At 52.6% G+C, this 12,704-nt stretch overlaps 1 pseudogene; it reads right to left on the bottom strand.

Moving 5' to 3' along the window:
• Positions 1–1,007: 1,007 nt before the first annotated feature.
• On the bottom strand, positions 1,008–12,175 carry LOC144149030 (uncharacterized; annotated as a pseudogene).
• Between the last annotated feature and the right edge of the window lie 529 nt (positions 12,176–12,704).

The following is a 12,704-nucleotide window of genomic DNA, read 5'->3' on the forward strand; positions in this document are numbered from 1 at the left end:
CAGAAATTCATCGAAGGACCTATCAAGGCAGTCCAAAATAGACACATCATTGGCAGCCACAAAATTTACTACAGTACTAAATGTGGGTTTAGCCAAGGTGCCTGGGACATTGCTAGGTGCGTTACTACCATTCTGTGGTCGGACAGGCCCTCTACAACTTCACAACCGCTGAGAAACGGCAACAGCCTTGGTGACACAAAAACCAAATCAAGGATACAGGACCTTGTAGTCCCTACCGTAGTAAAATCAGTGACAATTTGCGTTATCCCACAACAGAACGCAAGTTCTAATAGCTACTCAGCACTTGCCACTTGTTCCGCTTCAGGAGACTGGGATAGCCAATCAACATCCTGATGATTGAAGTCCCCTAATAATAATGCGTTATCTTGGAGGCAAAAATTTGAATCCATGAAATTTCTTAACTTTGCGGTTATGTCTAGAAAAAATTCGACGCTCTATAAATACCCCCCAAATTTGCACAGTTCGCTCACTGAACCTGGTCCTAATCCACAACATTTCTATGTCACTGTTATCATCAAACACTGAAAACCTAGTGTTGTCTTCAAAGAGAAAAAAACACCACCCCTGTGCTTTGCCTGTTTTTTCTAACAATTATGTAACCTGGAAGTATTACTTCCGAATCTACTACACCCGTATGCAACAAAGTCTCTGTTACGACCATTACATCGGGATCCTGCTTCAGAATGGCGGCTTGGCGGCCGCTTTTCTGATGGAGGCGAAAAGCAAAAACGCTCGTGTGTTCGAGATTTCGGCGCACGTTAAAGATCCCCAGGTGGTCAAAATTAATCCGGAGCCCTCCACTACGGCGCGCCTCACCGCCTGCGTTGCGTCGGCGCGTTAAAACCCCACAATCAATCAATCAATCAATCAATCAGAATGGCGGCTTCAACTGCATCAGCTTTACTTTGCAAACTTCGGGCATTTATATTAATAATCTTAACAGATGGTGTTGGTCGCCATTTGCGTCAGTCAGAGATGGCGTGACCTCAGCTAGTATAACGGAACCGTTCATCGGCGACTTCATTCCAGCCGTAAAGAACGTTGTTTACTTTTAGCTTATAGAATAATAATTTAGCTTTTGCTCCTTTTGTCCTTTCTTTCGCTCATGAAAACCATAGTTGTGTTCCAATTACAACTAGTTTAGAGTAATCGTCGCTGATACTGAACTGTGTCCCCTTGAGTTCACAGTATTTTTTCAGTATTTGGATTTTGTCCCGGAAGTCTACTACTTTCAAGGTGACCGGTCGGTCCCTTTCAGGTATTTTCTTTTCTAGAGGGTGAATTCTCTCAATAGAGCTACACTTTGAGCTACGAACTTTGCCAAAGATTTCATCATTTACCTTTCTTAAGAGTACTGTCTCGTCCTCAGACTCTTCTTCGTCTACTCCGCGTACAATAAGATTGTTGCGTCTCGAGCGGTTTTCCGAGTCATCGATCTGCCTGGCAAGAGCCGTAAATTCGCTGTCATGGCGCTGTGAAGCCGGTTCTGAATTTGACCAACCCTTTAAGTTGTTTTTAAAGCAAAGCTTTTTACATCTACCCCCAAGGGTTCTTTCGCGACCGTTGGTGTCAACAGAAAACTCCCGCGAACAAACAAAAGAAGTTACTTGCACCACCAGGAATCGAACCTGGAACTAATCCAGTAACAAAGCGAGAGCCCGTTGTCTTACCGATTGAGGTACGAGCCCACGCGGAGACGGGGAAGGCAGGTGGTGCACTCACCAAGCACATCTGCGGGTTTACCCCCTGCATTCTCGCTGAATGCCACGTGATAGCGTCACGCGACCTCTTGCGCCGCTTTGCGCTTCGCCCACGGCACGTGTAGCGGCCGTGTACGCGCCTTGCGCATGCGCAAGGGGCTGCAAAAATTAAAGGAAGCTAACAAAACGCATGGCATCTTACTTCTAGTACGTGAATGTGCTAAAGCCTGTGGCGTCCAGTGTTCACCAAAAAATCAGATATCCTTGTCCTCCGGCCTCACACCAAACGCCACACCAAGGAAGACATTCAAATACTGCTTGATGGCCAGGCCACCATTCCAAACCCCTGCATCAAGATCCTGGGACTACATTTCCAGGCAAACACCAAGAGTGACGTATCCTTGCAGCACCTCAAACACAGCACCAATCAAATCATACACATGGTCAGGCGAGTTGCCACCAAGAAGCGAGGCCTCAAGGAAGACGATACCTTTCGATTAATTGAAACTTTTGTCCTCTAGAGAATCACTTACGTCACCCTTCCGTTTTCTTCTCGGCAAGGAGGACATAAAGATTCTTGATGTAATGATTAGAAAGGCGGTTGTGCAGGCCATTGGTCTTCCCGTGAGTGCGTCCACGGAAACGCTGCTTAGGATGGGACCCCACAACACGGTGGAAGAGCTAATAGAAGGCCATTTTTCTAATCACAACCTACAATTGAGCAGACCTGCAGTGTGTCCCCGCAATCGTCACCAGATTGGCTCGGTAGCACAGAACATGACACCACGTGATGTACTCTCGGCCTCTTGGCGACAAGAACTAAACTGGCTCCCTTTGCTTAGAAATATGAACTCTTCACACGACGAGGGTCGCCGACAAGCACGGGCTCAAGCGGTCAACATCATCCTCAGCGGGGATCATGCAGTTATCTATACTGACACCTCCCAACATCGAGGGTAGCAATACGCCATCATCGTGGCTACCTCCAGAAACAACCTCCTTGCGTGTGCCTCACTCAAGACCCAAGACATTATGGCAGCAAAAGAGGCAGCCATCGCCTTGGCTCTCACTCAACCAGGGGTTCCGAAGGTCGTCACCGATTCCCAGCAATACTACCGGTATTACCTGTCAGGGTGGGTGTCCCGAGCTGCACAGCGTGTGCTAAAAAACCACTCCCCAACCGAGTGAATTAAACTCATCTTGACGCCCGCTCACGCTTCCATGGAGGGCAACGAATACGGCCACCAACACGCCAGCGCTTTGACCTCCCCGGCTATGGAGCTGTACGAAGGCAGTCAACCGCTTGTCACGTTCAAGGACAAAACCCAGCATTATCGCCTTGAGAGACAGACCCTACCATAGCCTCCTTTATACTTTCTGTGCCTGCGACGTCGCCGGGAGAACAATAGGAGGGCTCCGTCGCTCGAGTTGCGGAGAGCGGCCGCTCACTTTGGTGGGGGCGCCACGGAGCCGTCGGCGCGCTGATGGCGAGCGCGCAAAAGTGCCGCGTGCACCCGTTAACGCACCGTTATAGAGCTCTCTTGCTTGCAGGTTGCGTGCTTTCTAACAAAATCTCTACTGGTGGAAATACAGGAAGAGGTACAGGTGGTACAAGGTACAAGGTACAAGGGTTCAAGTGGTGTCAAACGTAAGAGTAATATTTAATGAACACTTGCGTACACATGAACACTTAATGAACACCAACATTATGCGTAGCAGCACGAAGCCTTCACAGACTGCGGTGGGTACTCTATGGTGGGCACTGTGCGGAGTTGGCTTACGATTACCAAGACCCAAAAAAGTACTATAAAAGAAGGAAAATAAAATGCTTAAGTGCATATAAACCTGCTGTTACAAACAGCATCGCATTTTTTTGTTGGAGAAGCCCGTGATGGATGTCGTGACTCGCGTCTTTTTTTTTATCGAGCGTGCGGCATGCTAAGTGAAACAAATGAAACAGGCAGGAAAGCATGTTAAGTTGAAATGGGGTGCAATCCAGTAGGCAACTGATTGATTGATTGTAGGGTTGAACGCGCCGACGCAACGCAGGCAATGAGACACGATGAGGCGCGCTGTAGTGGAGGGCTCCGGATTAATTTTGACCACCTGGGGATCTTTAACGTGCGCCGAAATCTCGTACACACGGGCGTTTTTTGCTTTTCGCCTCCATCAGAAAAGCGGCCGGGAATCGAACCCGCGACATCGTGCTAAGGAGCGCGAAAGACCAGGCAATTAACTCATTCAGTGGAAACCAAAAAGCACTGAAACATTTTATTCTCAAGAACAAGAGACAACAAATAAAGGCTGCTTTTTAAAGCTTTACATAGTTTCTGCAAAAAGGCTTTTTTGAAAATGATTTATACACGTCATTTTTGTCGGTGGCTGCACAGGTATAGTTCACAAGTAGTGGCCTGATAAATTTCAGGCAGATCAGCTGTGCCAGCTCCTTGTGGTGCAGCTGTTCATTGTGGGGGCAGCTGAGGAGGCCAGAATCAACAATGGCAAGTATAGCCGCTTCCTGAAGTGTCCTCAATGGCTTCTTCAGCTTCGGCTCCTCCTTCAGGGCAGTTTCTATGAATAGGCGCAGGACATGTCCAAGACATAGACGAGCTTATCAGAAGGGTACAGCAGTCCGCCTCTGTCTTGGTTCCGTGTTAATTGCTGGAGTGGCTGATCGGACAGTGGCTCCGTAGTCAGCAAACAGCAGCTGTGGCACATCACATGTGCGACAGCTGCTGTTCGCTGATAGCTGCCTAACGAACATCTAACTGGTCGTTGGAACGCAGTGACCTCCGCAAAGTGCCGAACAGAGATTCTATGGGGACTTCCTGGTGATGACAGGACTTCTTCCACATCCATCCGGCGTCCGAAACGAAAGAACCATGCACTAAAGGGTGCAGGTACTCAACATTACACGTGGAGGAGAAGCAACGTGCGATTCTCCAAGAAAATAACTCGTTGCGGGAGCAGCACGCCACCCCGCTCGGAGTGGCTAGTGCGGGAACAGATATCGGCGGCGGCAGCGGGGTAGCGGCGGCGCGGCGCCAGCCCTACGTGACTAGCGCCGCCACTCGGCGGCCGGTGGCAGTCGGCGAGCGGACCGCCGACGGTCGCTGGCGGCGCACGTCGCAGGCACAGAAAGTATAAAGGAGGCTATGACCTTACCCTCGCCTTTCCCTGACTTTTTAAGAGAACAACAAACTACCCTACGGCTCGTACAATGCGGCTCCTTCCCACACCCAAGGCGTCTTCACTTAAAACACCCGAAAGCGCTGCGACGCTGAATGTAAATATTGCTCAGAAGTAGGAACACTCCGCCACATAATCAGGGTATGCAACTTTTGCCCTGAGTACCCTCCCCTCTTCCCGTCAACTACCAAGAAGAGCAATGGGAGAGGCTGTGTGCAGACCCTATCTGCCTACCCAGCCTCAGCTGGTGGACACAGCACAGATGGCGCGTACTGCATATGGGCTCAAGTGAAGGAAGCACTCCCCTGTGGCGCCCTCTGGACCGTTCAGAAATCGGAATAATAATATTTCCCCTCCCCCGCCACCTCCTCCTGCTCCTTCTTCTTCTTCTTCCTCCTCTTCTTCTTCTGCTTCTTGTTCTTCTTCCTCTTCCTCCTGCTCCTCCTCCTCCTCCTCCGTCTCTGCCGCCGATCTCGTCGCCTCCGTCCGCGGCGGCCGAGATGGAGAAGTGACATCGTGTAACAGCGGGTTTGAGCTTGCTTTTATTTTATAAAAAAAGAGTTTCTATCTTATGTGCTACACCAATACAACTCAACCAACCACCGTTCATGCATCATGCATTGATTCAACCATAGCAAAGCACATCTATTTGAAGTAAAGAAGAGTGTGGTTAAGTGCATTTCACTGCTCTCTGGTTTTACTATTTGTAGAGCCATGTTAGTTTAAGTGACGTCTCATGGGTAATCGTTGTGGGTGCCGTTTGGAGCTTTGCTTTCTATCTACATTCGCAGGGGGGAGTGGCACGAATTTTTCGGTAGTCTGAAGCCTAACCTGCATGCGAGAAATGCAGGCATCCGTAGATGTCGGCTTTGCCTGAATTTCATTACTTCTTGCTAATAATTTACTGTGGTTACTTAATATTTCCCGATATTAATAATAAGGAGAAATGGACGTGGGCAGGGCATGTAATGCGAAGGCAAGATAACCGTTGGTCATTAAGGGTAACAGAGTGGATCCCTAGAGAAGGCAAGTGTTGCAGGGCGCGGCAGAAAGTTAGATGGGCAGATGAGGTCAAGTTTGCGGGAATAAATTGGTCGCAGTTAGCACAGGACCGGGGTAATTGGAGATTAATGGGAGAGGCCTTTGCCCTGCAGTGGGCGTAGATAGGCTGGTCCACGTCCACACGTCCACACCCGGCACCGTAAGCCGGGTGGGGGCGTGTCTCTGTGCTGCTCCCGTTTGCATCGACTCTCCTGCGGCCATACAACTCCTTGTGCACGAGAACGGACACCATCAACGTTCTGACTGCTCCTGGCTTCGAAACCGGTACCTCGGAGGGCGCTTCGGCGCCCACCGCCTTCTGCAATGAATGCCTTGCCGGTCGCTCGCCAGCTAGGCCTAACTCGCCGCTTCAAGATCCGCGAACGCCGCCCGATGTCTGCCGCTGCTGCACGCGCTACCATTTCTCGAGCTGGCTGCTCTGGCACACCGGCGAGCGCACGTGGGCTTACGCCGCCCTTGTTGACTCCTCCACCGGCGGAACATGGCTCGCCTATGGACCATGACTCATCGACGCCGGGCGTGGCCCCGGAGTCCTCGCCAGCAATGGATTGTGTCTCATTGAATTCTGGCCAGCTACGAGGTACCCCAACGGTTCCTGCAACTACGCGGCCTTCTAAGAGGGCGATGGAATGCCCGTCGGTACCAGCATCCGACCTGACCTCACAAAATTGCAGCGCCAAGCGCCAGTGTCCGACTCTCCCATCAACTGGTCTCCTAACATCGACATCTGCAGGGTTGTACGAGGTGGTTGTCAAGCCACGCTGCGCGTACGATAAGTCCAAGCTGCCCAATCAAGTCATGCAACGCACTCTTGATGGTTGTCTCGGCACCGCAGGGTTTAGTGGCTACAATTACCACCGCCCCACCAACACGATCTCTATGTGGGTGCCTACCCTGGAACCCACCGCCAAACTGCAGACCCTCCAATTGATACCGGTCACAGAAACATTTACCCTCCCAGTCCAAGCCTACCTCACCTCCGGAACCGACCTCAAAAGGCACGTCGTCAGTGGAGTAGATGTCGGGCAGGATCAAGCGGCTCTAAGTGCGGACCTCACTTGTCCCACTCATAAGGTCGGTGCGATACCTAGGACGCAGCCGTGCATGCCTCGTCACCTTAAGTGGGCCTTCGAAACCACCTTCCTGCCTTTATTACTTTGGGGTTATCCTTCGGGTTCGCCCGTACCGGCCGTCCGCGATATTCTGCTACCAGTGTTTACGTCCTGGACATATGAAGGCATCTTGTCCGACTCCTCCAAAGGACGCAGACATGGAAGCGCCGACAACGCCAGAATATCGCTGCTCATTGTGTCGCAGCAACGACGACGACAGAATGTCTGCGAAGTGCCCAACAAAGTGCCGCGCAACAGAGAAACTGCGGGAAAACCGCCGAGAAACGCGCCAAAACAAAGCTACGGCAGACACTGGCACTATGTTAGCACTGTCGAACAGGTATGAAGTATTAGCAGAAGACCAGGAATGTGACGAATCTACGGAGCCAAATGGGAGCCAACCACTCGGCGACCACACCTACGCTACTGCGGTGAAGCGGCGACGTCAACCACCAGGCAATACCCGCAAGGAACCATTGCCTTCAACTACGGATTGCGCGGATAGCGCTGCCGCTTTGGACCACCGTTTGGCGGAGCTAGAAGCAGAAATGAAGCGTATCCGACAACGTCGTGCAACCTTAGCGCAACGGGCGAAGCACCAGGAAACACCTGTTTCAACAACTGCCACATCAGTGCAACGTCGCGCGACCTTTGCGCAACGGGGACAGCACCATGATGCACTTGCTCCTCCACCCGCCACTGCAGCGCCGCTTCGGCAATTACATCCTGATTCTTCTAACCTTACGGCCACAGAACTTATCACTTTCGTAGCGGAGCAACTGCAACATCTGGCGACGGTTCTCGTGGCGCACCTACGTCCATGATGTCTTCAGTGGCCCCTCAAGGTGCGAATGCTTCCCCAAGCCCGCTACGACACAAGTGTGTACTCCAGTGGAACTGCAGAGGTCTCGCAACCAAGGTAGGTGAGCTGCAGTCTCGTCTCCGCATGGGCACACTTCAAGCGTGGGCTCTGCTCTTGCAGGAGACCAACTCAATGCCACGCATTAAGGGATTCACTGCGTACTCTTCACCTACCATTCCGGACCGCCGTTGCAGCAATGCATCTGGTCCAGCTGGTAAAGTGGCGGTGTACGTAGCCACCTGTTACCCCCAGACTCAAGTACCGTGGGTGTCTTGGTGCAGTGCGTGGCAGGAAGTGGTTGCTGTATTGGTTCGCCTACACCGCACAGACGTGATCCTGGTGTCGTGCTACGTGCGTCCGTAGAGTGGCAGTGCACCCCGACTGCGAATGGGCTGGCTTGCTCACCTTCGCCGCACGTACCCCGGACGCCCTGTGCTAGTCGGTGGGGACTTTAATGCGCCTCATGAGGCATGGGGTTACCCTTCGTCCAGTGCGCGTGGTGTGGCAGTCTGAGACACATTTACGAGCCAGCAGGTTGTGCTACTCAATGCTCCGCACATATCGACACATCGCTGGGATTATCCTCGCGCGTCCCGCTATGCCCCGGACCTTTCCTGGTGGACAGGCATAACTCCGGTCCCATGGGACCGTGAGCCGGACTGTTGGGGCAGTGACCACTATCCCCTACGTCTTGGTTTAGCTCCAGGGTCCCAACGATGCCTACGGCGCCGCTGTCGTGTGACTGACTGGGACTTATTTAGGAGGGAGTTAGACAGCTCCCTACCTGGAACCCTATGCGATGCAGTGCCTATTTTATGCGCCGCCCTTAAGGATGCAACGCGGACAGCTTGGGTGGACGAGTCTAGGCCAGTTCCTGACCTGCATCTCCTTCGATTATGGGCAGCTCGTCGTCGTGCTGAACGGGGTGTGAACCAGTATCCAGGATCTCCAGATTTGCGAGCTTCTTTAAATCGTGCCACAGCCGCTGCCCGCCGCCACGAGAAGTGCCTTTCTAGACAAAGGTGGTTAGATAGGCGTGCGTGCATTGGACCGTCTTCAACGACATCTTCCATCTGGCGGACATTCCGCAGCATGGAAGCTGGTGCACGACCACCGGACCCTGCCACTAGTGCGTGCCTTGCCTCTGGGAAAACGCCAAAAAAATTTGCCCCAGAGTTAGCCAAAGCATTCTTCCCGGCGTTCGACCAGGCTCCACCACAATTCATCGGCCAACTTTGCCTCCCTCCTGAAGCAGGTGCGTGCGCAGCTCAGGTGGACATTGATGGCATACAAGGGCCCTTTACAATGGCGGAATTTGTGGCCGCCATCGACTAGGCAAAGTTGCGCCCAGCTCCGGGACCAGATGGTATCCCCTATGAAGTGTTCAAGAACGCTTATGGCCCAGCTCTTCAGTGGATGCTTGACTCACTCAACGCCATCTGGGCTTCAGGGGAGCTCCCAGCTTCCTGGAAACATGCGGAGGTGGTGCCGATACCAAAACCAGGCAAGCCAGTGGACCGCATGAGTAACCTTAGGCTGATTGCATTGACGGGCACTATCTGCAAGCTGCTGGAGCGTATGCTCGCTACTCGCCTGTCCTGGTGGCTTGAAGGCTACCTGTGGTATCATCCAGCTCAGATAGGCTTCCGCCAACACCTCGGTACAGAAGATGGCCTTGAACATTTTTCGAACATGGTACTTTTGGGTGGCAGAGCTCGCAGCATACGAACGCTCCTAACCATGGATGCCCTAAAGGCTTATGACCATGTCAGTCACTCAGCGATCCTTACCATCTTACGTCAGCTGAGTGTTCCAGTCATGGTCTGCAACTTGGTGCGGTCTTTCCTCGACAGTCGTACCTTTTCTATACGAATCCGCAAGGAAAGGTAGGGCATTTCACCTCAGAGCGGGGAGTACCCCAGGGCTCTGTGTTGGCACCAGTGTTGTTTAATGTGGCACTCCTTCCCCTCACGTGGCAGTTAGCTACCATTCCGGACATTTTCTTTCTAATCTACGCCGATGACATTACAGTCTGGTCAGTACACGCAGATTTGAACAGACAGCAGGCAGGCCTCCAGGCGGCCCTAGACAAAACGGAGCATTGGTGCGCCAAGATTGGATTGACACTTTCGGCTGCAAAGACGACCTTCATGTCGATCACAAATAGGTGGGGCCGACGTCGTCTTTCCCAGACGCCCCTCTCCTTGGCCTTAAACGGCCGTGCCCCCAATCCCGCATCGTCAATACGAGTGCTTGGAGTAGAAATAGACGCCTCTGGTCCCACGGCTCCATGGATCCGCTGCGCGCGCGGCAAAGCCTACAAGACGCTTCATCTCTTCCGACGAATCTCACAAAAGACCGGCGGTGCCTGTAGTCGCATGGCACGTATACTAGTTCGATCTGTCTTGCAACCCCGGCTGACATACCAAGCTCAGTTTCAGCATCTCACAGGAAGGGACTGGGGCCTACTGGAAAGTGTAAACCGTGAGGCTATGCGAGTTATCACAGGCTTGCCTCGTATGACCCCAATTCCGGTGCTACAAGCGGAGGCCCAGCTGAACACCCTCGACGAGCTTGTTCAACAGCGGAGGAGGGCACGTCGCCTGAAAATTCAAACAGTTCCCGTTGCTGCGGCATTGGCCCACTACCGATTCTAAGTCACCTGTTATATTACGAAAATCGCCTGCCCTTCCCCCTTGGAGCCGAAGCCAATCCACAGACAACCGGCCACTGACCCGGATACGCCGTTTTCATAATCAGTCACTGCAGCCCACCTCTTTTCCCTCAGAGTCGTATGGTACAGCCGGTGCAATGCAAGTGTACGTCGACGCAGGCATGGCCCAAAATCTCCTACACACCAGCCTTGTGTGCCCCACTCATCCAGAAGTGCAGCAGACCTGCTCATACCTCACCGAGGCACCTCTTCCTTCAATCATGGCAGAACGTCTGGCCATCCGAGATGGGTTATCCTCATTAGAGCCTCGATTACGCATAAGCCCGCCGTCGTGCCTTCACCTGTACACAGACTCCACACAGGCAGTCCGGGAACTCCGACGCGTCGCCAAGTCGCTCGACTTGACCTGCGATGTGCATCGCATTGTGAACTCATTTCCGTGTCCCGTGCGAGTTCTGTGGAATAGACGTTCGACACCTGCCCACACTGACGCTGACGCGGCCTGCCATCCCCAGAGGGTAACTGGGCCGCTACCCCTGCTCCAGTTGTCGCAGAGTGACACCCTCATCATTCACAAGGAGTCTCTCCGGCGCTCCACGCGTGCCCTTCTTTCCCCGCGCGGGTCGCACTTTCCTGGCGGTTTAACCCGCCGCGAGGAGGTGGCGCTTCGGAGAATCCGCGTGGGCGCAGCTTTGACCCCGGCGATAAAGGTCTCATGGAGGACGCAAGTTCCCCCAGAAACATGCCCCTTCTGTAAAACCCCTGCCACTGAAGCGACCCTCTACCACCTCCTGGGTTCATGCTCGGGCCTCCAGCCAGCACGAGTTCATCACATGAGGGCCCTTGGGTACCACCCAGGACGACCACCTGACCTTCACCGCTGGACGCACGGTCCCCAATACCGGCCCCTCCTCGACTTCATTGTGGAGACGGGACTGCTAGACTACATCTAGTTTATGCCAAAGGGCGTACTTGCGTAATAAAAAAAAAGATGATGATGATGATGATGATGATGATGACTTAATATTGCCTCCAATCTTTCTTCAACTTCGGGACCAGGATTTTTCTCTACGTCACCGGACAATTCCAAAAACAGGCTTACAACTGAAACACATTCATTCAAGCAATCAAGAACAGTACGTGGACACGGCAGCACGATCAAGCAGATACAGTTACTACAAAGGCCATATTTTCTGTCACGAAACTGCGCAAGTAGAGGCACGTAAGGCGACTTTGTCACGGTGGTGTTGCCGTGTCCACTCAAGGTTGAGGCGGTAGCCCTCGCTTTTATGTGCTCCGGGAAGCTTGCTACCGGGGAGGCCAAGGACGTCATCTTGCTCAACAGGAGTGCGCAGTCGACGAAGTCCACGTGGCACAGCATCGTTGTCGCCACAGGTGATCTCGCTGCTCAGTGGACGGGCTCCTTCGAGGTTTGGTGCGCACTTTACATCGGGGCACATTCGTCCCGTTGTCCGGAGATAACAAGGGCCGCTGCTCCGTCTGCAAAAAACCATTCCGTCAAAACCTGCACAAGTAAAGGCACGTAAGGCGACATTAGAGAGTTTTAGCTGACCGCTTTTGACGGTCCGCTCCGGTACCGGCGGGTCGCTCAACGCAACCGGAGCCAATTCCGTTCGCCGCGAAGCGCGCCATCCATGCGCAATGGCGCTCCCGCTCGCTACGGAGCGGAGCAGACCGTCAAAAGCGGTCAGCTAAAACTCGCTATTGTCCTGGTGTTGCTGCCGTGCTAAATCCAACCATTGCGTTGTTTTCACTGCACCTCGCTTTTCCCAGGGAGTGCGGAAACCGAACCCAAGACGTCCGGCTTGACATTAGCGAGGTTCGGGTTATTGAGGAGATTGAAGCGACGTGAAAATTAAGGTGGAAACGGTTTTTGCTCGCGTAGAGCGTAGCGATTTTTGTACGTGTGAAAAACTGCAGCTTGCACAAAATCTGACACGTTTCATGCGTGTACTTTACAATATTTGCAACGTTTATCCCTCCCATTAGTATAATTAAACGGCACGTTTAAAATAACAAATGTAGGGCTTCCGAATGCTATGTTGCCCTTTACGCTTTTTTAT

The sequence above is a fragment of the Haemaphysalis longicornis genome, unplaced genomic scaffold (assembly GCF_048455015.1).
Source record: "Haemaphysalis longicornis isolate Haplotype H1 unplaced genomic scaffold, Haemaphysalis longicornis Haplotype H1 scaffold_1, whole genome shotgun sequence".
In the NCBI taxonomy this organism is placed as follows: Eukaryota; Metazoa; Arthropoda; class Arachnida; order Ixodida; family Ixodidae; genus Haemaphysalis; species Haemaphysalis longicornis.